Below are 27,156 nucleotides of genomic sequence, written 5' to 3'. Positions count from 1 at the left end.
TGCCAGCAGCCCCCCTTATGTCTGTGCTAGGCTCCAGCAGCCCCCCTTATGTGCCAGTATTGTAATTTTTACATATATATTTATATAAAAAAAAACTAAAAAACTTATTTTTAAATACTTACCTCCTCCAGGATGCGATGCAGCCTCTTCCGGCCTGTGTCCCTCGCTGGCTCAGGCCTCTGGCAGCCTATCAGAGGAACAGGGAGGGGACACACCTCTCCCTGCCCTGCCGCATTACAGACATTTGTATCACCGCCCTGAGGAGATGAGTGAGCGCTTTCACAATGGAAGCGCAGTGCTCATCTCCTGCTGTGCCCTGCCGGCGCCCCGCTTCTGACAGTGCCCCGGGCAGCCGCCCGGCCCGCCCGGTCCAAGAAACTGCCCTGTGTAAGACAACTGGCTGCGAACGGAAATGTCCCTCAATGCTCTGTCTCTATTAAAGACAAAGGACCCTTCCTTCATATTTCTGCCTGATGCAGATGTAGGTCATCAATATCAGATTGGTGGGGGTCTGACCCCTATCACCCCAGTGGATCAGCTGGTGGAGAAAGCTGTAACTATCACGATCGGCGTGACTATCACATACGTGACACAGAGGGAGGGAAAGAAGAAGGCCCTGCCCAAGTGAGAGGGAAGGTGGTGACCCCTGACTCACCTTGCGGCTGGCACCTGGCTGCCCTGACGTCCCTAGACGGGTTCCTCACCCGTACGCCGATCACGTGCCTAAAACCCTGGCTTTCCCTAAGATGAGCCCTAGATAGTGAACAGGGCGGTGGGAACACTAGTCTGCACCACTAGCTCTAAAGGAAAACACCAAGGGGAGGACAGACAATACAGACTCAACATATAATCCCAGGTGGGCGACAACAAAAAGCCCAACAGGGACCTGGAGGGTAGCACTCTGGAACAACAACCAGGATTCACAGCTCCAGTGGGTCAGTATAGAAGTCCAGGCAGGAAGCTCTATAACTGGCAACTAGAGAAGTGTGAGAGGAGAATATAAGGAGGTTGGGAGTGGCAGACAAGAAACAGCTGAGGAGGAGAAGCTACGGATCCCTGAGTGAGACAAAAAGGATTGCAAGGCAAACACAAAAAACAATCACTAAGAAACAACGTGATCCTTAGACATAGAGCGCGCAGCCACCCGCTGCGACTTCCTGACCCCGGGTATAACGGAGTCAGACGTGGCTCTTGACACACTCGTGACAGTACCCCCCCTTTCACGAGGGGCCTCCGGACACTCAGGACCAGGTCTCTCAGGATGAGAGGCATGGAAAGCCTGAATTAACCTGTTGGCGTTTACCTCTGACGCTGGAACCCACATTCTTTCCTCGGGACCGTAACCCCTCCAATGCACCAGATACTGAAGAGAGCGGCGGACCCGACGAGAATCAACAATTCTGGATATTTGAAACTCCAGATTACCATCCACAATAACAGGAGGAGGTGGCAGCGGTGATGGTTCTAGAGGTGGAACATACTTCTTGAGTAACGACTTATGGAAGACGTTATGGATCTTAAAAGTCTGAGGTAGCTCCAGGCGAAAAGCCACAGGGTTAATGACGGCTACTATTTTATAAGGACCAATGAACCTAGGGCCCAGTTTCCAAGAGGGAACCTTCAACTTAATATTCCTAGTAGACAACCACACAGTCATTCACTCCTAGGTCCGGACCTGGCGACCGTTTCTTATCGGCCATGCATTTATATTTACCACTCATATTTTTCAAGTTAGCTTGCACCTTCTGCCATACCGATGAAAGAGATGAAGAAAACCGTTCCTCTTTGGGAACCCCAGAAGACCCCCCCTCTTTGAAAGTACAAAATTGGGGATGAAAACCGTATGCACCAAGAAATGGTGACTTGCCAGTTGATTCCTGACAGCGATTATTTATGGCAAACTCGGCTAACGGTAAATATGATGACCACACCTCTTGGTTTTCAGACACAAAACACCTTAAATATGTTTCTAGGTTTTGGTTGGTACGCTCAGTCTGTCCATTCGACTGAGGATGGAAAGCTGAGGAAAAGGACAAGTGTACCCCCAAACGGGAACAAAAAGCTTTCCAAAACTTAGAAATAAACTGGGTTCCCCGATCCGAAACCACATCGGAAGGGACCCCGTGAAGCTTCACGATTTCACTGATAAACACCTGAGCAAGAGTCTTAGCATTAGGAAGTGCGGGTAGCGCAATAAAGTGTACCATTTTGCTAAACCTGTCTACTACTACCAAGATAACTGTTTTACCCGCAGACAACGGTAAGTCAGTGATGAAATCCATTGACAGATGTGTCCATGGCCTATTGGGGATGAAAAGTGGCAATAAAGATCCTGCTGGACGTGTATGAGAGACTTTCGCGCGTGCACAAGTAGAACAAGTAGACACGAAATCCATTACATCCTGACGCAACCTTGGCCACCAAAAACGACGAGACAATAGCTCCAAGGTTGCTTTACTACCCGGGTGCCCAGCAAGTGCCGAATTATGATGTTCCTTTAATAATTCAAGACGCAGGTTTAACGGTACAAACAATTTCTCTGAGGGGCAAGAGGCCGGGGCGTCCCCCTGGGCCTCTAACACCTTTCCCTCTAGAACAGAGTGTACAGCAGAGACAACCACTCCTCTTTGTAAAATAGGTACCGGATCACTAACATTACCCCCTCCAGGGAAACTACGAGATAATGCGTCTGCCTTGGTATTTTTTGCCCCAGGACGATAGGTGATTACAAAGTTAAATCTGGTAAAGAATAGCGACCACCTAGCTTGTCTAGGGGTGAGACGCTTAGCCGATTCTAGGTACAGAAGGTTTTTGTGATCCGTAATCACCGTGACGGGGTGGATTGCTCCCTCTAAGAAGTGACGCCACTCTTCAAACGCCAGTTTAATCGCCAACAGTTCCCTATTTCCAATATCATAGTTCTTTTCTGCAGTAGATAACTTTTTGGAAAAGAAAGCGCAAGGACGCCATTTGCCAGGAGACGGACCCTGAGACAATACAGCCCCCACTCCCACCTCTGACGCATCTACTTCAACAATAAAAGGCTGGGAGACATCAGGTTGAATTAGAACAGGTGCCGAGGTAAATTTCTCTTTTAGAGAGGAAAATGCAATTTTAGCGGCGTCAGACCATTTAGAAAAATCAGTCCCCTTCCTAGTCATGTCAGTAAGGGGTTTAACGATCACTGAATAATTTTTAATGAACTTTCTATAGAAATTTGCGAAACCCAAAAACCGTTGTAGAGCTTTAAGGTTCTCAGGAAGATCCCAATCTAAAATTGCCTGGACCTTCCTAGGATCCATACGGAAACCTGAAGCAGATAATAGATATCCCAGGAACTGTATTTCCTGAACGGCGAAGACACATTTTTCAATTTTCGCATATAATTTATTCGTCCGTAGGACCTGCAGTACTTGCCTGACATGTACTTCATGTGTTTTCAGATCCGCCGAATAAATTAAGATATCATCTAGGTATATGACTACAAACCTGCCGATGAGATGACTAAAAATATCATTAACGAAATGTTGGAAGACAGCAGGGGCATTGGTCAGACCGAAAGGCATGACTAAATTTTCATAATGCCCCTCAGGGATGTTAAAAGCTGTCTTCCACTCATCCCCTTCCTTGATACGAATCAGATTGTAGGCTCCCCTAAGATCAAGTTTGGAGAACCACCTAGCACCCGCAATCTGATTAAAAAGGTCAGGAATGAGAGGAAGAGGGTATGGGTCTCGGATGGTTATCCGGTTTAGCTCACGGAAATCTAGGCAAGGACGCAGGCCCCCATCTTTCTTTTTAACAAAGAAAAACCCTGCAGCCACGGGTGAAGAAGAGGGTCTGATGTGTCCCTTAGCCAGACTCTCGGAGATATAATCTTTCATGGCTTGTCTCTCGGGACCCGAAAGATTATACAACCTGGACTTGGGTAATTTTGCACCGGGAATCAGGTTAACCGGGCAATCATAAGGACGATGAGGTGGTAGCTTCTGACAACCCTTTTCAGAAAAAACGTCCTCAAAGTCCGAAATAAATGTAGGTAGGGAAGCTATGGAGGCGATTAAGCAATTGTTATTTAAGCAATTCTCTCTGCAATGCTCACTCCACTCCAATATCTCCCTGGCCTGCCAATCCACCACTGGATTGTGCGCTACCAACCAGGGAAGACCCAATACCACAGGAGAGGGAGGGCCCTCCAGAACGTAACATGAAAGACACTCATTATGGTGGTCCCCTACCCGAAGGTGTAAGTTATGGACAATGTGAGTGAGGTTTCTCTGAGACAGAGGAGCAGAATCAATAGCGAATATGGGAATAGGTCTCTGCAGCGTACAGAGAGACAAACCCATAGTGCGGGCAAAATGGGCATCTATCAAATTTACCCCTGCTCCACTGTCTAGAAAAAAAGAAATAGACTCCGTCTTAACACCAAAAACAATAACCGCTGGCAACACAAATTGAGATGTTTGTATGGAGGAAACGTATACCCCCCGGCTGACATCCTCCGCACAGCCTGGGGTTAGTAGTTTTCCGACGGTCTTTTGTTTTTGAGAAAGGAGGGACAGACACTAATGAAATGACCCCTCCCCCCACAGAAAAAACAAGCCCCCCACCTACGGCGAACCTCAGGAGGACGGACCTGACGAGAAGTTCCTCCTGGCTACATAGGCTCATCTAAGTCAGTACAGACTAACTGTTGCTTGGGAGAGGTTACCAATTGCTCAGGAATTTTCGATCTTTCCCTAAGACGTCTATCTATTCTGATAGAGAGGGACATAACAGCATCAAGGGAAAGGGGGGTCTCATACAGCGCCAGCGCATCCTTAACCCTTTCAGATAACCCAGAGCAGAACTGACTCCTGAGAGCCGGGTCGTTCCACTGAGTATCCGTAGCCCACCTACGGAACTCTGAGCAATATTCCTCTGCTGGCCGATCTCCCTGTAGGAGTCTCCGTAACTTCGACTCAGCCAGGGCGACTCGGTCAGGGTCATCATATATGAGACCCAAAGCCCCAAAAAATCCCTCCACTGACCGGAGAGCCTGGGAACCAGGGGGTAACGAGAACGCCCAGGATTGCGGGTCCCCCTGAAGCAGGGAAATGACAATCCCCACCCGCTGTTCTTCATTACCTGAGGAGTAAGGGCGCAGCTTAAAATATAATTTGCAGGCCTCACGGAACGTCACAAATTTGTCCCTTCCCCCAGAAAATCTGTCAGGAAGAACAACCTTGGGTTCTGTAACAACCTGGTTACCCATAGCAACCGCTGGGCTTGCGGTCTGCTGCATTTGCTGCTGTTGTTGGAGGACAGACGCCTTCAATCCTGCCACCTCCAAAGACAGGCCTTGAAGCTGTTTTGCCAAAGCAGCAATAGGATCCATATTGGATTCTAAGTAGAGAGAATTTTTTTTTTTTTTTTTCTCCCAAAAAATAAGGGCCAGTTATAATATCACGATCGGCGTGACTATCACATACGTGACACAGAGGGAGGGAAAGAGGAAGGCCCTGCCCAAGTGAGAGGGAAGGTGGTGACCCCTGACTCACCTTGCGGCTGGCACCTGGCTTCCCTGACGTCCCTAGACGGGTTCCTCACCCGTACGCCGATCACGTGCCTAAAACCCTGGCTTTCCCTAAGATGAGCCCTAGATAGTGAACAGGGCGGTGGGAACACTAGTCCGCACCACTAGCTCTAAAGGAAAAAAGGGAGGACAGACAATACAGACTCAACATATAATCCCAGGTGGGCAACAACAGGAGACAACAAAAAGCCCAACAGGGACCCGGAGGGTAGCACTCTGGAACAACAACCAGGATTCACAGCTCCAGTGGGTCAGTATAGAAGTACAGGCAGGAAGCTCTATAACTGGCAACTAGAGAAGTGTGAGAGGAGAATATAAGGAGGTTGGGAGTGGCAGACAAGAAACAGCTGAGGAGGAGAAGCTACGGATCCCTGAGTGAGACAAAAAGGATTGCAAGGCAAACACAAAAAACAATCACTAAGAAACAACGTGATCCTTAGACATAGAGCGCGCAGCCACCCGCTGCGACTTCCTGACCCCGGGTATAACGGAGTCAGACGTGGCTCTTGACACCCTCGTGACAGTAACGCTTTGGAAAGTGCTGTAGTCTCTTCCTCAGCTGTGATGTCATGGGTAGCACAGTGGCTCAGTGGTTAGAACTGGTGCATTGCAACGCTGAGGTCCTAGACTGGAGTTTTCTCTGGGTTCTCTGGTTTCCTCTCACCCTACAAAGACATACTGATAGGGAATTTAGAATGTGAGCCCCACTGGGAACAGCAAGTGATGACAATGTCTGTAAAGTGTTGAAGAATATGTCAGCGCTATATAAATGAGTAACATGAATAAAATTAATGTCTATCAGTCACATGACCTTTTATCAGCTTAGTCCTATTAAAGTGAATTGGATTGAGCTGCAATACAATACAAAGCACAATCGCTATACGGCAGGGAGAAAAAAAAACACCTTCTCCCTGGCTGTGACGCTCTCCACTGTGATTGGATCGAGGCACAGCCATGGAGAAGGAGACGCCCATTGAGAAACCCTGGCGTCTCCTCCTCCCTGTACCGATACTCAGTATTAACATACTGAGCGTTTTCCCGCTCAGTATGGGGGGCACAGCGGGATGTACAGGGCCGTCTTTATCAAGGGGCAGCTGCCCAGGGCCCAGTTGCTCCTGGGGGGCCCAAGGCAGCTGCCTCTTGAGCCCTGCTAGCCACTGCCCCGGGTGTCAGGCTGTCAGCTACACAGGGGGTGCTGAGTCCAGGCATCGTACTGTTAGAGCTGTGAATGTGATCTAGGACCTTAGATGACATCATCACCATGTGACCAGTAACCTAGCAATATTACTGGTCACATGGCTATGAGGTCATCACAGGTCCTAACAGGAGTGTTGCAGTAGAAGTTTGGAGCTTTTTTGGTGAAGATTACATCAGAAAAAGGTGACAGGGGCTGTTATGCTAATATACTGTAAACTACTGTATAGTGGGGTGCTGTATACTGTGGGGCGCCTGTATACTGTGTGGGGCCTGTATACTGTGTGGGCTTGTATACTGTGTGGAGGCCTGTATACTGTGTGGAGGTCTGTATACTGTGGGGGCCTGTATACTGTGGGGGCCTGTATACTGTGGGGGCCTGTATACTGTGTGGGACTGTATACTGTGTGGGACTGTATACTGTGGGGGGGCCTGTATACTGTGGGGGGGCCTGTATACTGTGGGGGGGCCTGTATACTGTGGAGGGGGGCTGTATAGTGTGGGGGGCCTGTATAGTGTGGGGGGCTGTATACTGTGGGGGGGCTATATACTGTGGGGGGGCTGTATACTGTGGTGGGCCTGTATACTGTGGTGGGCCTGTATACTGTGGGGGGGGCTATATACTGTGGGGGGGCTGTATACTGTGGTGGGCCTGTATACTGCGGGGGGTCTGTATACTGTGGGGGGCCTGTATAATGTGGGTGGAGTCTTCAGAACTGGAAGTATTTACAGTCATTCACTGTACAATACCAGATGTGTGGATTTTTTGTGTGTGTGTATTGTGGTGGAGGGCGTGATTGCCTGCTAAGGTGTGGGAAGGCGGGATCCAGGGGGCCCAAGTAAATTTTTGCCCAGGGTCCAATCAATATTAAAGACGGCCCTGGGGATGTATGAGCGGTATTTTTAAAAAACTGGCGGGGTGGCAGCATCAGTGTGGGATACCCCGCAAGTAAAGGTATTTAGAATAAATAAAAACCATGAAATGTCTTCTTTAAGGGGGCGGGTTATTGTGGAAATCACTGTAATGAGACGGGGTACTGTGGAGGTCACTAATAAAGGAGCGGATGCTGAGGAGGTCACTGTTAAAGGGGAGGGCACTGTGGCTGTTACTGTTTAGGGGGCAGGCCGCTGTGGAGGTCACTGTTAAAGGGGTGGGCTCTGTGGAGGTCACTGTTAAAGGAGAAGGGGACTTTGGAGACCACTATTAAAGGGGCAGCAGGGTACTGTGAGGACACTGTTAAGGAAGCGGGGTACTATGAGGTCACTTTTAAGGGAGCAGAGTAGAGTGGAGGTCATCATTAAGGGAGCGGGGTACTGTGGCAGTCACAGTTTTTTTTATTTTTTATAATTGTCTGTTTATTAAAGTAGTTGAACAAGATAATAAACATACAGAAGTGACAATTTGTCTATCTTTTGTCTCTGATTAACACAGAAAATATTGAGCACACATGTTACAAGCAACAAACCTCGGATCAGTAGAACAAAGGCAAACACTAAAACGGCACATACATATAACCAGTGACGCATGCGATGAACCCAGTAGGGGTAGGTAGTGGCAGTCACTGTTAACCTGTTGGGGACACATGACGTACCGATACGGCATGATGTCCCGGTACTTAAGGACACATGACGTACCGGTACGTCATGTGTAGTTCCGATCACCGCCACGCCATTGAGCAGGCACCCTGGGACAACCCCCCCCCCCCCAGTGTCGGCGATCGCAAAAATTCAATTCAATTCAGACCACCTGCGGTTTGCTGCGTTTCCGGGTTATTTGGGTCTCTGGGGACCCGATAACCCGGAACAGGATGGTGATCGGTGGTGTGATAATACAACACCAATTACCATCCTGTGATCCTGAGAGGTGATGGTGAAAAAAAGTTTTGGGTTGCATCACCCTAAGGTCTCATGCACACGACCGTTGTTGTGTTCCGTTCCGCAAAATGGGGTTCCGTTGTTCCGTGATCCGTTTCCGTTTCCGTGTGTCTTCCTTTATTTTTTGAGGATCACCAGACATGAAGAAAAGTAAAAAAAAGTCTAAGTCAAGTTTGCCATGCAAATGATAGGAAAAAAAACGGACGCGCAGACGCGGATGACTATCTTGTGTGCCTCCGCGTTTTTTCGCGGTCCCATTGACTTGAATGGGTCCGCAAACCGTTTTCCGTGAAAACAATAGGACAGGTTATTTTGACGGACTAGAACCAAGGATCACGGACGCGGATGACAAACAGTGCATAAGCCGAGTTTTCAATGGACCCATTGAAAGTCAATGGGTCCGCAGAAAATCACGAAAATGACATGGAATAAAACAACGGTCGTGTGCATGAGCCCTTAATCGGGTGTCTGGGGTCCACAGCACAGCTATGTGACCCTAGACCCCCCCAGGGGTGCTGCAGCTTGCCACCTGCCCACCCCCACAACTTTTTTTGGGGCGCAAGCAGTTTTTTTTTTGCGTACGCTGACTGTGGCCGGCACTCTTAGCGTCCGGCCACTGTTAGCATATCGCACACTGCACCGCTGATCAACTTCAGAAGGTTGATCAGCGAGTTTGAATTTTTAAATTTTTAACATTTTTTGACCTTTTTTTTTTGTCTGTTAGGTTTAGGGTAAGTCCGCGAACACCCGTGCCCCCACACACATGCACACCAAATAAAGTGTTTCCGAGAGCCCAAGTGAGGACAAGGATGACCCCACTTTCCTTTTGTCATCCACATCCTCCTCATCATCTAGCGATGATGATGAGCTCCCAAGGCGGCGGAGACGCCCCCAAGTGGAGCAAGGGGACCGGCATGCTAAGGACCCTGTGGCCCACACTAGTACGAGCAGCTCTGGGGCTCGTACTAGTTTTCCGGCCCACCAGTTAAGTCCACCGGAGCCCCTTACCGGTGAACTTGCATGGTGTACCCCAGAGCATTTTGAGCCCGCGATTCCTGATTTTGTAGGCCAACCAGATTCCCACAGTGGGCTTCACTGAATACGACTACTTTAGTCTTTTTTAAGTGACCACTTTATAAATCTGATGGTGGAGGAAACGAACCTGTATGCCCAACAGTTCGTTGCTCAACACCCGGGCTCCTTTTTGGCTGGGGCCGGTGGCTGGACTCCGGTCAGTGCAGCCGAGATGAGGTTTGGGGCCTGGTGCTGCACATGGGCCTAGTCAAAAAACCTAGTGTCAGGCATTACTGGAGTGGGGACATCCTCTACCAGACCCCACTTTACAGTACAGCCATGACATGATCCCGGTTTGAGGCCATCCGGAAATGCTTGCATTATGCAGATAATGCAGCATGCCCCCCCCCCCCCCCCTTCCTTTTGGAGGCCTATGTACCTGGAAGGGAGGTCGCGGTTGATGGGTCTCTCATTGCTTTCAAGGGGAGACTTATTTTCCGCCAGTGTGCTCCCTCTAAGCGGGCGAGGTATGCCGTGAAGCTGTACAAACTTTGTGAGAGTACTTCAGGGTACACTTACAAGTTTTTTGTGTACGAGGGGCGAGATTCCCGTATTGAACCCCCAGAATGTACCCCCACACTGGGTGTTAGCGGGAAACTTGTGTGGGTCCTTATGCACCCACTGCTAGATAAAGGTTACCACCTGTACGTAAATAACTTTTATACTAGTATCCCCTTGTTCCAGTCCCTTGCCGCCAGATCCACGTCCGCTTGTGGGACCGTGCGGAAAAATCAACGTGGCCTCCCTACCCACCCCCTCCAGGTACCAATCCCCAGGGGTGAGACCCGTGCCCTTACCAGTGAAAACCTGTTGCTGGTGTCACGAGGGTGTCAAGAGCCACGTCTGACTCCGTTATACCCAGGGTCAGGAAGTCACAGCGGGTGGCTGCGCGCTCTATGTCTAAAGATAGTGCTGTTACTTAATGGTAGCTTTCTGGGTTTGCCTTGCAATCCTTTTTGTCTCACTCAGGGATCCGTAGCTTCTTCTCCTCAGCTGTTTCTTGTCCAGCACTCCTAACCTCCCTATATTCCCCTCTACCACTTCTCTGGTTGCCAGATATAGAGCTTCCTGCCTGGACTTCTATACTGACCCACTGGAGCTGAGTTGCTGTTATCCCTGGTTGTCGTACCAGAGCATTATCCTCCGGATCCCTGTTGGTTGTTTGTTGTCGCCCACCTGGGACTATATGTTTTGTCAGTATTGTCTGTCTTCTCCCTAGTGTTTCCCTTTAGTGTTAGTGGTGCGGACTAGTGTTCCCACCACCCTATTCACTACGTAGGGCTCATCTTAGGGAAATCCAGGGTTTAGGAACGTGATCGGCGTACGGGTGAAAAACCTGTCTAGGGATGTCAGGGAAGTCAGGTGCCAGCCTCAAGGTGAGTTAGGGGTCACCATCTTTCCCTCTCCCTTGGACAGGGCCTTCCTTTTCCCTCCCTTTGCGTCACGTATGTGATCGGCACGCCGGTCGTGATAGCTGGTCAGATATAAGTACAAGAGGGATGTCCTTGTACTGTCCACAATTCACAATAACCCTGTCCCTGTGCAAGGCACCGCGGCAACGGTCCTCAAGCCCGATTGTATCATCGACTACAATCGGTATAGGGGAGGAGTTAATCTCTCTGATCAAGTCCTCAAGCCATATAATACCATGCGCAAAACCCAGGCATGGTACAAAAAAGTTGCAGTCTACTTGGTACAGGTTGCCTTGTACAACTCTTTTGTGCTGTCCTGGAGCACTGGGAACACAGGGAAATTACTTTAGTTCTATGAGGCAGTCCTCAAGGACCTGATCTTTTCTGACCGGGAAAGAGCAGGCCGGAGTACCTTGGGAACTGGAGGCGCTTGGATCGTCCCTTGCCAACACTTTCCAGGTGTGGTCCCCCATACTGGAAAGAAGGGACGGACCCAAAAAAGGTGCAGAGTGTGTCACGGGGGGGGGGGGGATACGGAAGGACACCACTCAGTGTGACACGTACCCCGATCATCCGGGCCTCTGCATTATTGGTTGCTTCAGGGAGTACTACATTTATATTCCCCTCCCCCAATTTAGCCACTGACAATCGGAAAAAAACTATGGTTCTCAGACTTCAGACACTAAAACAAAAAAAATAAAAAATTTTCTCAAAAATATTATTTTGTAAAACATATTAGGTATCGTCGCGTCTGTAAGAATCTGCTCTATAAAAATACCCCATGACCTAACAACGTTTGTAAAATCTGTTTTGAATACCTTGAGGGGTGTAGTTTCTTAGATGGGGTCACTTTTTTATGGAGTTTTTACTCTAGGTGTGCATCAGGGGGGCTTCAAATTGGACATGGTGTAAATAAACCAGTCCAGCAAAATCTGCCTTCCAAAAACCACACTGCGCACCTTTCCCCCTACGCCCTACCGTGTGCCCGTACAGTAGTTTATGGCCACATATGGAGTGTTTCTGCAAACTACAGAATTGGGGCAATAAATATTGAGTTTTGTTTGGCTGTTAACCCTTGCTTTGTTACTGGTAAAAATTGATTAAAATGGAAAATTAGCCCAAAAATTATAATTCTTAAATTTCATCTCCATTTGCCAATAACTCTTGTGGAACACCTAAAGGGTTAACAACATTTGTAAAATCAGTTTTGAATACCTTGAGGGGTGTAGTTTCTAGAATAGGGTGGTTTCTATTATGTAAGCCTCACAAAGTGACTTCAGACCTGAACTGGTCCTTAAAAAGTGGGTTTTTGAAAATTTCGGAAAGATTTCAAAATTTGCTTCTAAACTTTTAAGCCTTGTAACACCCCCCCCCCCCCCAAAAAAATAAAATAAAAATATTCATTCCCAAAATGATCCAGACATGAAGTAGACATATGGGGAATGTCCTGGATAAGTCAAAGCGTTTTAAAGTTATCACCACTTAAAGTGACAGTGGTCAGATTTGCAAAAAATGGCCTGGTCCTTAAGGTAAAAATGAGCCCGGTCTGTAAGGAATTAAAGAGGCAGTTGCTGTGGAGGTCTCTGTTAAGGGGGCCGGGAATGGTGGAGGTCAGTTAAGACTGTAACCTATGGTCAGTGTTAAGGAGGGGGTGCTGTAGAGGTCACTGTTAAGGGGGCGGGCTGCTGTGAAGGTCAATGTTCAGGGGGTGGGCTGCTGTGGAGGTCCCATTTTAATGAGATGGGGCACTTTGGGTGGGTCAGTGTTAAGGGGTGGGGGGGCTGTGGAGGTCACTGTTAAGGGGGCGTGGTATTGTAGATGTCACTGTTATAGTGGATACTGTCGATATCTTTTAACGACACACACAAACATTAAATGAAATAGATGAAATATACCCATGCAAAGCCAGGTCCTTTTGCTAGTGTACAATAATCCCTCTAGAATGCTTACACCTACTTAGTTCATATCCAGTCTACAATTGCTTCGAGAGAACCTGTCAGCAGTTTTGATCCTGCAAAACTGCTGACAGAGCTAGGTATGGGCCATGAAGAGTTGGGGAAAACATACCTTTACTGGTGCATTTATTATTAATAGGACTGTGAAAAAGAATCCCCGTAAGTGTCCCGAACAGAGGTCTGCACCCCACCCCTCAAAGTGACGGCTGTAGCAATCTCCTGGCTGGACAATACAGCCATCATTCAAAGCAGAGGGGAGGAGATTTAAAGCATCTCACTCCAGAAGGCATTTCAGCCTGAGGGATCAGGCACTTGTGGGTGTTCCTTTTTATGGTAATGCCCCTAAAAATGTATCAATAAAGGTGTTTCCCTGTTTTTCAACTGTCTCTAATATTTTTAAAGGGAGTCTGTTGGAAGAGTTGGCCATGCAAAACTGCTGACTCCCTTTAAAAATGTCTTGGTTCCTCTCTTCATGACCTGTTTCCATACTCCCTATTCCTTGGTTGGTATTTGCACTTTCTGTTTGTATTTTGCACTTCCTGTTCATTATGTTCATGCTGATGTCTATTATTTCCTAAGGCTTGTTTACAGATCCAGGCTGACGTAGCGATACACTATCTTACCACCTGTTTTGCTCTATTTCTGTTCCTTGCTTTTATCCGGACGCATGGAGCAGAGATTGGATCATTTAAAGATTTATAATAATTTACATGTGAAGAATGTCATCCACCTGTAGGTCCTCTGCACATTCCCGCTGTGTTATTAGAATAGATGTTATATTGTTGTGAAGGACTTTTCCATTCACATAGCGGAGAGAAAATGGTGCTGTTTTAATCTGTCACGGAACGGTGTGGATAGATAACTCCACACCGACCACAAGAGGGAAGGGAAAAGGTACTAGTCCTGGAAACTAGGGAAAAGGGAAAATTCTCACCACCTAGTGAATCCCTAACCAGAGCTCTGACTACTATAAGTATGAACAGACCTTGATGGTAGGAATGTTCATACTCTGGAACCTAGGGCCCTATCTTGACCCTAAAGGGCCATGAAAATAGTGTCAGGACAAGAGATAACCTGTTTCTTCCCAGCTTAAGGAACAGGAGACTCCCTCAGGCCTAATACCAAAAGGTGGGGGAATACAACGAATAAGAAATAGAACACATGCGCTGAAGATGAGAGGGAGGCCGATGCCCATAGGATTGTATTGGGCATGCGCCGGATCTTGTGAAGTCAGGGACAGTAGTAGCCGCCCAGCGAAGTGAATATTGATGAGCTGGGCGGCGCTTCAAAACGGCCGTTGGGGCGAGGCTGGCTGGGCGCAAGTGGAGATGAAACGCCGCCCCTTAGGCAGAATGAAGACGATTCTACCAGGTTATAAAACTTCAGTTTACTGTATTTATAAGGTGGACAGGGGGTATACTTATATGATTTTAATACACTTTAGAAGACCTGTACTGTCATATATATATATACCTAAATATGCTTATTGGGCCTGTCAGTGTCCCTTTTAGTTAATTTTGTAGTGAATCACTGCTAAAAAGTTAATGATTAGTGATGAGCGAGCATGCTCGGCCGAAAACTTATTCGGCTCGAGCAACACTATGCTTGGCACATGGCGGTTCTCGGCCGAGTACCACATGTGCTTGAGCGCCATGCTCGAGTCTCCTCTCTGCACGTTTCGCGGCTGCTAAGCACTGCCATCCCTGTAATGCCAGTAGCCATGTTGGCTGCTGGCATTACAGTGATTGGCTGGCCGGAACACGTCATCGGGTGTTATATAGCACCCAATGATGCAGGTTCGGCTCATTGCGAGTCAGGGAGAGCTGCGCTTAGGATAGGACTATTGATGATCGAGCACCAAAGTATTTGGGTGTTCGGGCCGAACACATTGCTATATTCATGTGCTCGGCCGAGCACCCGAGTATAATGGAAGTCAATGGGAGACAACCAGGCACCCCCTGCTCTGAAGAGGGGAAGGTGCGTGGTCCATTGGAAAAGGTCAGAAAGTGACAGAAACACCACCTAAATGTATCGGGAACACCATGGGGACGATGTCTGGATGCATCTTGGACTCCCAGGTCGCTGCTGGGAACCATGTTGTCCGAGTTGTACGCCACTTTTACAGACTGACAAAAATATGCACAAACCCCCACAAAAAAAATCTATTTTACAGGAAAAATTGTTAGGAAACATTCTTTCCTGTATATTCAATTGTATATAAAGTGCAAGTGGGGCAATAAAATTACACACAAGAGGCACTCCGAAACAGCCTGTATATCACATAAAGGAGGGCCTCATTCACATTGTGGTACAATTGTTCAGGTAGTGGGACTCCTACACTATAAAGCCTATGCACTAAGTGAAAGGGCTGCCAAAAATTACAATGAACTGGCACTCCAAAACACCCTTTGTTACACATAACGGAGGGCATCATACACACCCCTGAAAAATTATGATTGATGGCCTGCTGGTGACCCTCAAAAAAATTTGGAGAAAGGGCCTGCTGAACTGACCATATAAAACATTAGGGGCGAGGGCCTGCTGCCGTATTGGTGACTCTAGATAACCTCTGGGTGATTGCATGTCCCCTGATGGCGACGATCCATTTGGATGTCTGCCCTATTAACTTTTGATGTTCTTTTATGCGCCTACCATGGTGATCATGGGTAATGGACAATCAGGGTTTGATGCTGGATAGGGAGCTTGAGAAATGGACACCACATTCAAGGGAGGTCAATGGCTCAAATCTGATTGGGTGGAGAGGGTGGGTCAAGTTATTAAAGCAGAAACATCCAAGGAAGGCAGCAGGCCTTCGGGAGGTAGTGACAATAAATAACAATACAGGATTCTTAAGATGCCCTGTTATTGGAATGAGTAATACAAAATTACAGGGAATGTGACTGCGGTGTTTTGGATGAGGAAACGTTATACAGGAGAGGCCCTGCTGCCGCTTTGTTGACTCTAGATAACTTCTGCCTGATCGCACGTCCCCGTGACGTCCACAATCCATTTGGATATCTTCCCTATCAACTTTCGATGTTCTTTTATGCGCCTACCATGGTGATCACCGATAACGGGGAATAATAGTTCGATTTCGGAGAGGGAGCCTGATAAATTGCTACAGCTACTACTTTAAAGCAAGGCAGCATGAGTTGCAGGTCTGCATGTGAGCTGACCCTGTAAAAGATTTAAGTCGCAGGCCTGCATGTGAACTGAACCAGTAAAACATTTTAGGTGCGGGCCTGCTGGTGAGCTGAGGTGGAACCGACAAACCCAATTTGAATCTGATTGCTGCATTAATCTGCAGGTGATGGTGATACAGCTCTACAGATTGTTTCCATCTGCATCTTTCTAGAGAGCACCCGACAGGGTAAGGAGGGTGATGAGGGACTGTTGGTGCCCCCCCCCTTTTTCCTGGTTTAGGGGGTTGAAGAATAGGCCCCTGCTAGTGGTTAGGAGGGAGTTTAGAAGGGGTTAAAAGAAGTAGTAGGTGGAGTAAGGAAGGAAGGGGAGAGCCGGTGGGAGGAGTATGGGTGGGCATATATAGGGGAGGTCAGTGTTAGGGACTTCCTCTTGACAGGGTAAGTCGAGTTGCCCGTCCGCCCTTTAGGTTTCAGGTTACTTTGATACCAGGTTTATTTGTATACATTTATATAAAAATAAAAAGGAGATAAAAAAGAAAAATGGAAAAGAGAGAGAAATGGTGATATGTGGTTTCAAGACCAGTTCGGTTCATTATGTTTCTCTTTTGAGGTTCGGAGAAAGGTGGAAATTGAAGTCACAGCTGGCGGCATTTGAAAAGGAAAGTTCATGGTGAAGAGTTATTGGCGTACGTACACCCTGGGGGAGCCAGGGTGGTATACTGCATCGGATGAATGGTTCGTGGAGGAGGTGGTGTTTTTGATACCGTTTTGTTAAAGGAAAAAATTAGCTGTGGCCGATCATCACCCAGTAAAGGATTGGTTGGAAAAATAACTAAGTTGTTGGAGTCTTTTTTGTGAGTTTGAAGGGGCCCGGAGGGGTTCCTCTCCCCTCCCCCCCCCCTCGCCCTATCCCCATTTTAGTACCAGCAGTCTAAGCAGTCTGTGGCCTTAGTCTTTTATCCAGACTCAGTCATTGTGCCACTATGTGGCCTCCTCATGCTGCCATCTCCACACCATGTCACCTTGCCACAAGTTTTTATCACCATGCTGCTGCTGTTGATGCTGCTTAAAGGGCCTTAAACTGATCACCAGGCCCACAATTAAATTAAGGTTTTGGAATCGATAAACCCAACTTGCTTTCGTGGGCTGCATCAGTGGCGTAGCTAGAATTGACAGGGCCCCACAGCAAATTTTTGAATGGGGCTGCATCCCACAGTAATTTTTTAGAGACCCCCTTCCTTTCATGCCGCCCCCATTCCTGTGACTAGTAAAGATCGCTCTCTCAGACCCGGGCCGGCAGCTGTTCCATCAGTTTTATACACTGTCTATACTGTCACTGTATATAATTTCATTGTGTAATACTGTTGAGGGGGCCCTGACCAAATCCTTTAGTCCTCTTCCTCCTGGATGGGCCCCTTCTGGGTCAGGGCCCCAAAGCTGCAGCTTCCCCTGCTTCCCCTATAGCTACGCCCCTGGTCTGCATTAATCTGCAGGTGACGGTGATACAGCTCCAGGGATTGTTTCCCGCTGCATTTTTTAAAAGATTTGTGGCCTCAGTCTTTTAGCCAGACTCAGTCATTGTGCCACTTATGTTGCCTCCTCATACTGCCATCTCCACACCATATCACCTTGCCACTCATTTTTATCATCATGCTGATGCTGCTTAAAAGGCCTTAGACTGATCACCAAGCCCACAATCTAATTAAGGTTTTATGCACAAAAGCAAAGTAAAAAAATCGATTTTATGGAAAAAATTGATTATAAACATTCTTTCCTGTATATTTACTTGTATATAAAGTGCAAGTCCTGCCAAAAATGACAATGAAGTGGCATTTCGATACAACCTGTATATCACATAAAGGAGGGCCTCATTCACATTGAGTTGCGGGCCTGCAGGTGAGCTGACATGTAAAAGATTTTAGGTGCGGGCCTACTGCTGAGCTGACCCTCCAAAACATTAGGTGCGAGGGCCTGCTGCTGAACTGAGGCTCTAAAACATTATATGCGAGGGCCTGCTGCTGTTGACCCTCTAAAACATTAGGGGCGGGGACCTGCAGTTGAGCTGACCCTATTAAAAAAATTAGAGTGGAGGGAATATAGACAATCTGGATGAGGAGTAGGAGGACGAGAAAACAAAATTCAACCATATACTCATTTTTTTTTTTTTTGTGGTGGAAAAGGTGCATTGGAATACACTATAGTAGATTAAGTACATTATAAATGATAGATTGAAATCGCTTTATGTTCATCATTAGCTCAGCTCTCCTCTGGTGGAGTTGAGAAGTCAGGGGCAATCCAGGCCTTGCTCATTTTTATCTGAGTCAACCTGTCAGCATTGCCAGTAAACAAGCGGATACGCTTATCTGTTATAATGCCACCAGCAGCACTAAATACACGCTCAGACAAAACGCTGGCGGCAGGCACTCCGATACAACCTATATAGCACATAAAGGAGGGCCTCATTCACATTGAGTTGCGGGCCTTCAGGTGAGCTGACACCATAAAAGATTTTAGGTTTGGGCCTGTAGGTGAGCTGACCCTGTAAAAGATTTTAGGTGCGGGCCTGCTGGTGAGCTGACCCTCTAAAACATTATATGCGAGGGCCTGCTGCTGAGCTGACCCTCTAAAACATTGGGGGCGAGGGCCTGCTGCTGAACTGACCCTTTAAAACATTAGAGGAGGGGGCCTGCTGCTGAACTGACCCTCTAAAACATTATATGCGAGGGCCTGCTGCTGAGCTGACCCTCTAAAACATTAGGGGCGAAGGCCTGCTGCTGAATTGATGCTCCAAAACATTAGGGGCGAGGGCCTGCTGGTGAGCTGACCCTATAAAAAAAATTAGAGTGGAGGGAATATAGACAATCTGGATGAGGAGTAGGAGGACAAGAAAACAAAATTCAACCATATACTCTTTTTTTTTTGTGGTGGAAAAGGTGCATTGGAATACACTATAGTAGATTGAGTACATTATAAATGATTGAAATTGCCTTTATGTTCATCATTAGCTTAGTCAACCTGTCAGCATTGCCAGTGGACAAGCGGATATGCTTATCTGTTATAATGCCACCAGCAGCACTAAATACACGCTCAGACAAAACGCTGGCGGCTGGGCAGACCAGCACCTCCAAGGCGTAGAGCACAAGTTTGTGCCATGTGTCCAGCTTGGACACCCAGTAATTGCAAGGGTCTGAGGGATCATTTAGGACGCTGACACGGTCTGCTATGTATTCCTTTACCATCTTCCAAAACTTTTCCCTCCTTGTACCACTAGGCCGCGCTTCAGGGTGAGATTTCTGGCGGGGTGTCATGAAAGTGTCCCATGCCTTGGAGAGTGTTTCCCTGCATTTGTTGGATATGCTATGTGTTCCCCTTGTCTCCCTTCCTCGGTTGCCTAAGGAAGTACGGACTCTGCTGCCAGCGTTGTCAGATGGAAAATTTTGGAGCAATTTTCCAACAAGAATCTTCTGGTATTGCACCATATTGCTCATCCTCGCCACCAGATGAAGTTCTCTATTTAGCAGGGGTCGAGAAGGGTGAACACCCAGTAATCCGTGTTATCTAAAATGCGTATAACGCGAAGGTCGCTGGAAAGGCAGCCTAACATGAAGTCAGCCATGTGTGCCAGAGTACCAACAGGCAAGACGTCGATGTTGACATCAGGATGACTTTCCATCTCCTCATCCTCCTCCTCCTCTTCTGCCCATCCATGCTGAACAAATGGAATTAAAGTTCCATGGGTACTACCCTCTGTAGCAGAGGCAACTGTCTCCAGCTCCTCCTTCTCCTCCTCCTCTTCATAGTCCAATTCACGCTGAGAAGACGAACTGAGGGTGGTCTGGCTATCACCCTGTGTAATGTCCACACCCATTTCCTCGTCTGCCACATTCAGAGCGTCATTCTTAATTGTGAGCCGCGATCATTTGAAAAAACACAGCAGTGGGATGGTTACGCTGATAATAGCGTTATTGCCACTAACCATCTGTGTGGATTTATCAAAGTTTTTTAAAATCTCAAAGAGTTCTGACATCAATGCCCACTCCTTGCTTGTAAATAGTGGCAGTTGACTCGAAAGGCGACAACCATGTTGCAGCTGGTATTCCACAACTGCCCTCTGCTGCTCACAATCCTGGCCAACATGTGGAACGTACAGTTCCAGCGCATGCAACAGTCGGTGAGCTGAAAGCCGCAAGCCCTGGTGCAGTGTTGACTGACTGGGTGAAGCTGTGGACGACTTGCGGAAATGGGCACACACGCGGCGTGCTTTCACTAGTAGCTCTGGCAAATTGGGGTAGGTTTTGAAAAGCAACACTGAAAACTAAGTTTAAGATGTGGGCTAGGCATGGGATGTGTATCAGGTTGCCGAGCTTCATAGCCGCCACCAAGTTACATTGTCAGGCACAACTATGCCTGGTTGTAGGTTGAGTAGCGAGAGCCAGAGCTTGGTTTAGTCCCTTATACCATGCCACAGCTCTGTGGCGGTGTGCTGTTTGTCCCCTAAACAGATCAACTTCAGCACGGCCTGTTGACGCTTACCCACAGCAGTGCTACACTGCTTCCAGCTAGCGACTGATAGCTGGCTGCTGCTGGAGGTGGAAATAGAGAAGGAGGCGGTGGGGGGAGGAGAATTGGGGGTTGGAGCCAGTAATATAGCTGCTGGCGGAGACCCTGATGGATGTAGGGCCCGCAATCCTGGGCGTGGGTAGCACCTGTGCCATCCCAGGGTACGACTCACTCCCGGCCTCCACAACATTCACCCAGTGTGTGGTCATCGAAATGTAGCGTCTTGTCCATGTTTCTGTGGTTAAGTGGACATTACCAGTAACTGCATTGGTCAGGGCATTGGTGATATTCTGGGACACATGCTGGTGTAAGACAGGCACGGCACACCGTGAGAAAAATTGTGGCGGCTGGGGACTGCGTACCGAGAGACGGCTGCCGACATCAGGCTGCGTAAGGCCTCAGTGTCCACAAACCTAAATGGCAACATTTCAAGGGCTAGTAATTTTGAAAGTTGCGCATTTAGTGTTATTGCCTGTGAGTGGGTGGGTATTTGTGCTTGCATTCAAATGACTGTGTTATGGACATTTGGACGCTGTGCTGGGACAGGGAAGTGGATGTTGTTGCTGATGGTTCATGCGAAAGTCCAGGTGCAGGGCGAGGGGCATCCGGGCTTGCGACTTCGACAGGTGATTGGCCAGCAGTGCTTAACACAGGGGAAGAGGAGGCAGTGGTGTGACCCGCATACCCAGATTGTGGACCCAGTCGTTCGTCCCACTTGTTAGGCGGCTTGGGTGCCATGTGGCGGATCATGCTGGTAGTGGTGAGGTTGTTAGTGTTCACGCCCCGGCTCATTTTGGTACGGCACAGGTTGCAAACTACCACTTTTTTCTCGTCTGCACTTTCCTAAAAAAAGCGCAATACTGTGGAACACCTACCCCTTGGCAAGGTAGATTTACGCATGGGGGTGCTCGGTGTAATGGTTGCGGGCCTGTTTGGTGTGGTCCGACTTCCCCCTTTTGCAACCCCACTGTGTCTTCCAGCCTGCTGCGGTGCTACGGATCCCTCCCCATCTGTACTGCTGTCCTCACTTGGCTTTTCACCTTCCCATGTTGGGTTAGTGACCTCATTGTCAACCACCTCCTCTTCCACTTCCTCACTCTGCTCATCCTCCTGACTTGACCCAACCACAACCTCAGTGATTGGTAACTGTGTCTCATCATCATCCACCTCGTGAACGAATGATTGCCATTCACCACCGTCATCTTCTTGAGACTGTGAAGGCTCAAGAGGTTGGGAATCAGGGCACAATATCTCAGGTCCCTCTTCAAGCGTGCTGGGCGCGAGGGCAAAATGTAATAGTGGCACTGGATAGAGCTTCTCAGAATATCCGAGTGTGGGATCACTCGTTTGGCAAGCCTCTACATGGTGGGAGGAAGGAATATCATTATTCAGTTGACCAGACTCTTGGCTACAGAGACTGGACTTGGTGGAAGAGAGGGTGGTGCTTAACTCACTGGAAGCATTATCTTCAGCAATCCAACTGACCAACTGTTCGCACTGGTCCGACTTGGACAATGTTGTCCTGCGCCGCTCAGCTAAGTTGGACATGAAGCTGGGTACAGTGGATGTAATTTTTTTTCTGGTGCACTGGCAGCAGGCACAGTTTCATTGCACCCAGGGCCACGTCCTCTGTGTGCACCATCAGCATCACGCCCACTTCCCCGTCCCTTAGTGCTCGCCTTCTTCATTTTAATTGTTTTGTCACTAGATGTGGCGCAGATTGTTTTACAGTCTGCTAAAGAAACAGTTTTCTTATGCAGGACAGTATATGTCACAGAAACACACAGAATATGGACACTATTTTAGGCCCAGATTATTGGAATCTGCGGTACAGACACTGTAGTTTATATTTATATTTTTCACTATATCTGGCCCTTACAACTACAAAATGTATTGAAGCACAGATCACTGATTACATCGTTGACAGCAAAAATGTGGATAGATTATGGGGAAAAAAAATAGTGTTTTCTCTATTCTAATTTTTTCCCTATATCTGGCCCTGACAACCACACAAGGTATTGCATCGTAGATCTGACAACTCACGGATGACACTGTTTAAAGCAAAAATGTGGATAGATTAGGGGAAAAAACCTATTGTTTTTCACTATTATTCTTCCTATCTCAGCCCCTGACACACAGAAGGTATTGCACAGATGTCACAAGTCACCCTCTATATAGAAAAAGATTCACTATTTTGCAAAGTATAAAAAAATAATAATTGAGTACTAGTTTGCTAAAATAAATTGCTGCCAACCACACACAATAGTCCTTAAAAGGACTTTTGGTTCTTTGAAAAGTTATTCACTTGAATAAAATACGATCACAAACTTCCTACACTATCTGTCCCCTCCTAAGCGCAGCTCTCCCTGACTCGCAATGAGCCGAGCCCGCATCATCGGGTGCTATATAGCACGCTATGATCCGTTTCGGCCAGCCAATCACTGTAATGCCAGCAGCCAACATGGTTACTGGCATTACAGTGATGTCAGTACTTACCTGCACGTTCTTTGGCTGCTTAGCCAAAAGTCCAAGACGGACCAGTGCAAACAGTTGGTCGGTTGGATTGCTGAACATAATGCTTCCAGTCGATTAAGTACCACCCTCTCTTCCACCAAGTCCAGTATCTGTAGCCAAGAGTCTGGTCAACCAAATCCTCTCTCTGATCATCCTTCTCTCACCATGGAGAGGCTTGCCAAACGAGTGATCCCACACTCGGATATTCCGTGCAGCTCTTTCCAGCGCCACTATTACATTTGGCCTGTAGCTGGCCAGCTAGTATAGCTTATATGTGTATACAGCTAAACCTGCTAATAGCCTTATTACAGTTCCTATGTTTATGTGTTAAAGACAAAAACTGAGTTATTTACTGTGACATCATGTTTTGGATGTCATTTAACTGTTATATTTTGTGTTCACAAAAGCAGAAAAAGATAATATGCCTTTAAAGGGCTTCTGTCACCCCATTAAACCGTTTTTTCTTTTTTCTTTACTAATAATCCCTACACTGCGATCTCATCATACATAAGCTAATCAATGATTTTCGTTCAGTAAAATTTGTTAAAAATCGATTTTTGAAATATGTAAATTACCTTGCTACCAGCAAGTAGGGCGGCTACTTGCTGGTAGCAGCCGCATCCTCCGATGGTAATGACGCCCCCTCTGCTTGTTGATTGACAGGGCCAGCGGACGGGATCTTTCTCTGCTGGCCCTGCCTGTTTTGATTCAATATCTGGCACCTGCGCCGCAGCCGTACCTCTCTTCAATCTGCGCAGGCGCACTGAGAGGCGGCCGCTCCATCCTCAATGCGCCTGCGCCGATGACGTCACATCTACACCCGGCGCAGGCGCATTGAGGAGCGAGCGGCCGAGCGAGTGGCTGCCTCTCAGTGTGCCTGCGCAGATTGAAGAGAGGTACGGCCGCGGCGCAGGCGCCAGATATTGAATCAAAACAGGCAGGGCCAGCATAGAAAGATCCCGTCCGCTGGCCCTGTCAATCAACAAGCAGAGGGGGCGTAATTACCATCGGAGGATGCGGCTGCTACCAGCAAGTAGCCGCCCTACTTGCTGGTAGCAAGGTAATTTACATATTTCAAAAATCGATTTTTAACAAATTCTACTGAACGAAAATCATTAATTAGCTTATGTATGATGAGATCGCAGTGTAGGGATTATTAGTAAAGAAAAAAAAAAAAACGGTTTAATGGGGTGACAGAAGCCCTTTAAGATTCATTTTGTAATTTAAGTTAAACTCAGTGACACAGCAGAAAGCATAGTCTAATCTGTTGTTACTGGGCAGAAGTTTAGACCAATCTCAGCCAGCTTCTCATACAGCAAGAGTTTTCACCAATCACAGCCAGCCTGTCTGGGAATTCCCCCAGCTCCTGCTGCTAGAATCATTATTCACCAGAGACAAGAGCTGAAGAGACATTCACTCAACCGAGAGCTGAGTTTTATGGGAACAAGAGGCCAAAAATAGGTATTTAGAACAGTCATATAATGTTCATATTATTAGTATTGTGTTTAGAATTGTATACTGAATTAGATATATATGTGTTTACTTACAGTTCCACCAAATCAAACTACAATTGCAACCATACAAATTGCATACAACCATACCAGATCATACTGAACCAATCTGCAAATAGTCACTGCTAACTGATACTGCAAGTGAACTATTAGACCTCATATATACTTCTCAGAGAAATCATAAAGTACTTAAATAACTTAAAGTGAGGGGACAGATACTCAAGAGAGAAATATATCCACGATTGTATGTTGAATGACAAGATTGAACAGTTAAACCACCATCTTATGCGTACCACCATTATGTGATATCTTTTCAACACGTGTTATGTACATGGACTATCTGCTGCAGAGGCGGCAGTGTTATAAATGAAGAAAAGTTGAACTTAATAAAGAAGTTATTTAAAGCATTTGGTGTGCTCTTGTGGAATACCAGCTGCAACATGGTCATCACCTTTCGAGTCAACTGTCACTATTCACAAGCAAAAAGTGGGCATTGATGTGAGGTTTTGAAAAACTTTGATGAATCCACACAGATGGTTAGTGGCGATAATGCTATTATCAGCGTAACCATCCCACTGCTGTGTCTACCCAAACGATCGCTGCTCACAATTAAGAACGATGCTCTGAATGCGGCAGGCGAGGAAATGGGGGAGGACATTACACAGGGTGATAGCCACCCCACCCTCAGTTCGTCTTCTCAGCGCGAATTGGACCATGAAGAGGAAGAGGAGCTGGAGACAGTTGCCTCTGCTACAGAGGGTAGTACACATGGAACTTTAAATCTGTTCAGCGTGGATGGGCAGAAGAGGAGGAGGATGAGGAGATGGGGTGTCATCCTGAAGTCGACATCGACGTCTTGCCTGTTGGTACTCTGGCACACATGGCTGACTTCATGTTAGGCTGCATTTCCAGCGACCCTCGCGTTATACGCATTTTAGATAAAACGGATTACTGGGTGTTCACCCTTCTCGACCCCCGCTACATAGAGAACTTCTCATCTCTCATTCCTCTGGTGGAGAGGACGAGCAATATGGTGCCATACCAAAGGATCCTTGTTGGAAAATTGCTCGAAAATATTCCAACACTTTTTTATAGGGTTAGCTCACCAGCAGGCCCTCGCCCCTAATGTTTTAGAGGGTCAGCTCAGCATTAGGCCCTCGTCCCTAATGTTTTAGAGCATCAGTTCAGCAGCTGGCCCTCGCCCCTAATGTTTTAGAGGGTCAGGTCAGCAGCAGGCCCTCGCATATAATGTTTTACAGGGTCAGCTCAGCAGCAGGCCCTAGCATATAATGTTTTAGAGGGTCAGCTCACCAGCAGGCCCGCACCTAAAATCTTTTCCTTGGTCAGCTCACCTGCAGGCCCAAACCCAAAAATTTTTACAGGGTCAGCTCACCTGCAGGCCCGCAACTCAATGTGAATGAGGCCCTCCTTTATGTGATATACAGGTTGTATCAGAGTGCCTCTTCCTTGTAATTTTTGGCAGCACTTGCACTTTATAGACAAGTAAATATACAGGAAAGAGTGTTTTTACGATAAAATCGATTATAGATTGTGGGCCTGGTGAGCACTTTAAGCCCTTTTAAGCGGCATCAGCAGCAGCATGGTGATAAAAATGAGTGGCAAGGTGACATGGTGTGGAGATGGCAGCATGAGGAGGCCACATAAGTGGCACAATGACTGAGTCTGGATAAAAGACTAAGGCCACAGATTGTTTAGAAAGATGCAGATGGAAATAATCTGTGGAGCTGTATCACGGTCACCTGAAGATTAATGTAGACCAGGGCCATAGCTATAGGGGAAGCAGGGGAAGCTGCAGCTTTGGGGCCCTGACCCAGAAGGGGCCCATTCAGGAGGAGGAGGACTAAAGGATTTGGTCAAGACCCCCTCAACAGTATTACACAATGAAATTATATACAGTGACAGTATAGACTGTGTATAAAACTGATGAAATATCTGCCGGCCCTGGTCTGAGAGAGCGATCTTTACTAGCCACAGGAATGGGGACGGCATGAAAGGAAGGGGTCGCTAAAAAATTACTGTGGGATGGAGTCCCATTCAAAAATTTGCTGTGGGGCCTTGTCAATTCTAGCTATGCCACTGATGCAGCCCATAAAAGCAAGTTGGGTTTACCGATTCCAAAACCTTAGGTGACATGATGTGGAGATGGCCGCATGAGGAGGCCACATAAGTGGCACACCGACTGAGTCTGGATAAAAGACTAAGGCCACAGACTGCTTAGAAAGATACAGATAGAAACAAATCTGTAGAGCTGTAGAACGGTCACCTGCAGATTAATGCAGCCATCAAAATCAAGTTGGGTCACCATGGTAGGCGCATAAA

This window comes from Bufo gargarizans, chromosome 6 (assembly GCF_014858855.1).
Source record: "Bufo gargarizans isolate SCDJY-AF-19 chromosome 6, ASM1485885v1, whole genome shotgun sequence".
Taxonomy (NCBI): domain Eukaryota; kingdom Metazoa; phylum Chordata; class Amphibia; order Anura; family Bufonidae; genus Bufo; species Bufo gargarizans.
Note: the sequence above shows the minus strand (reverse complement) of the source record.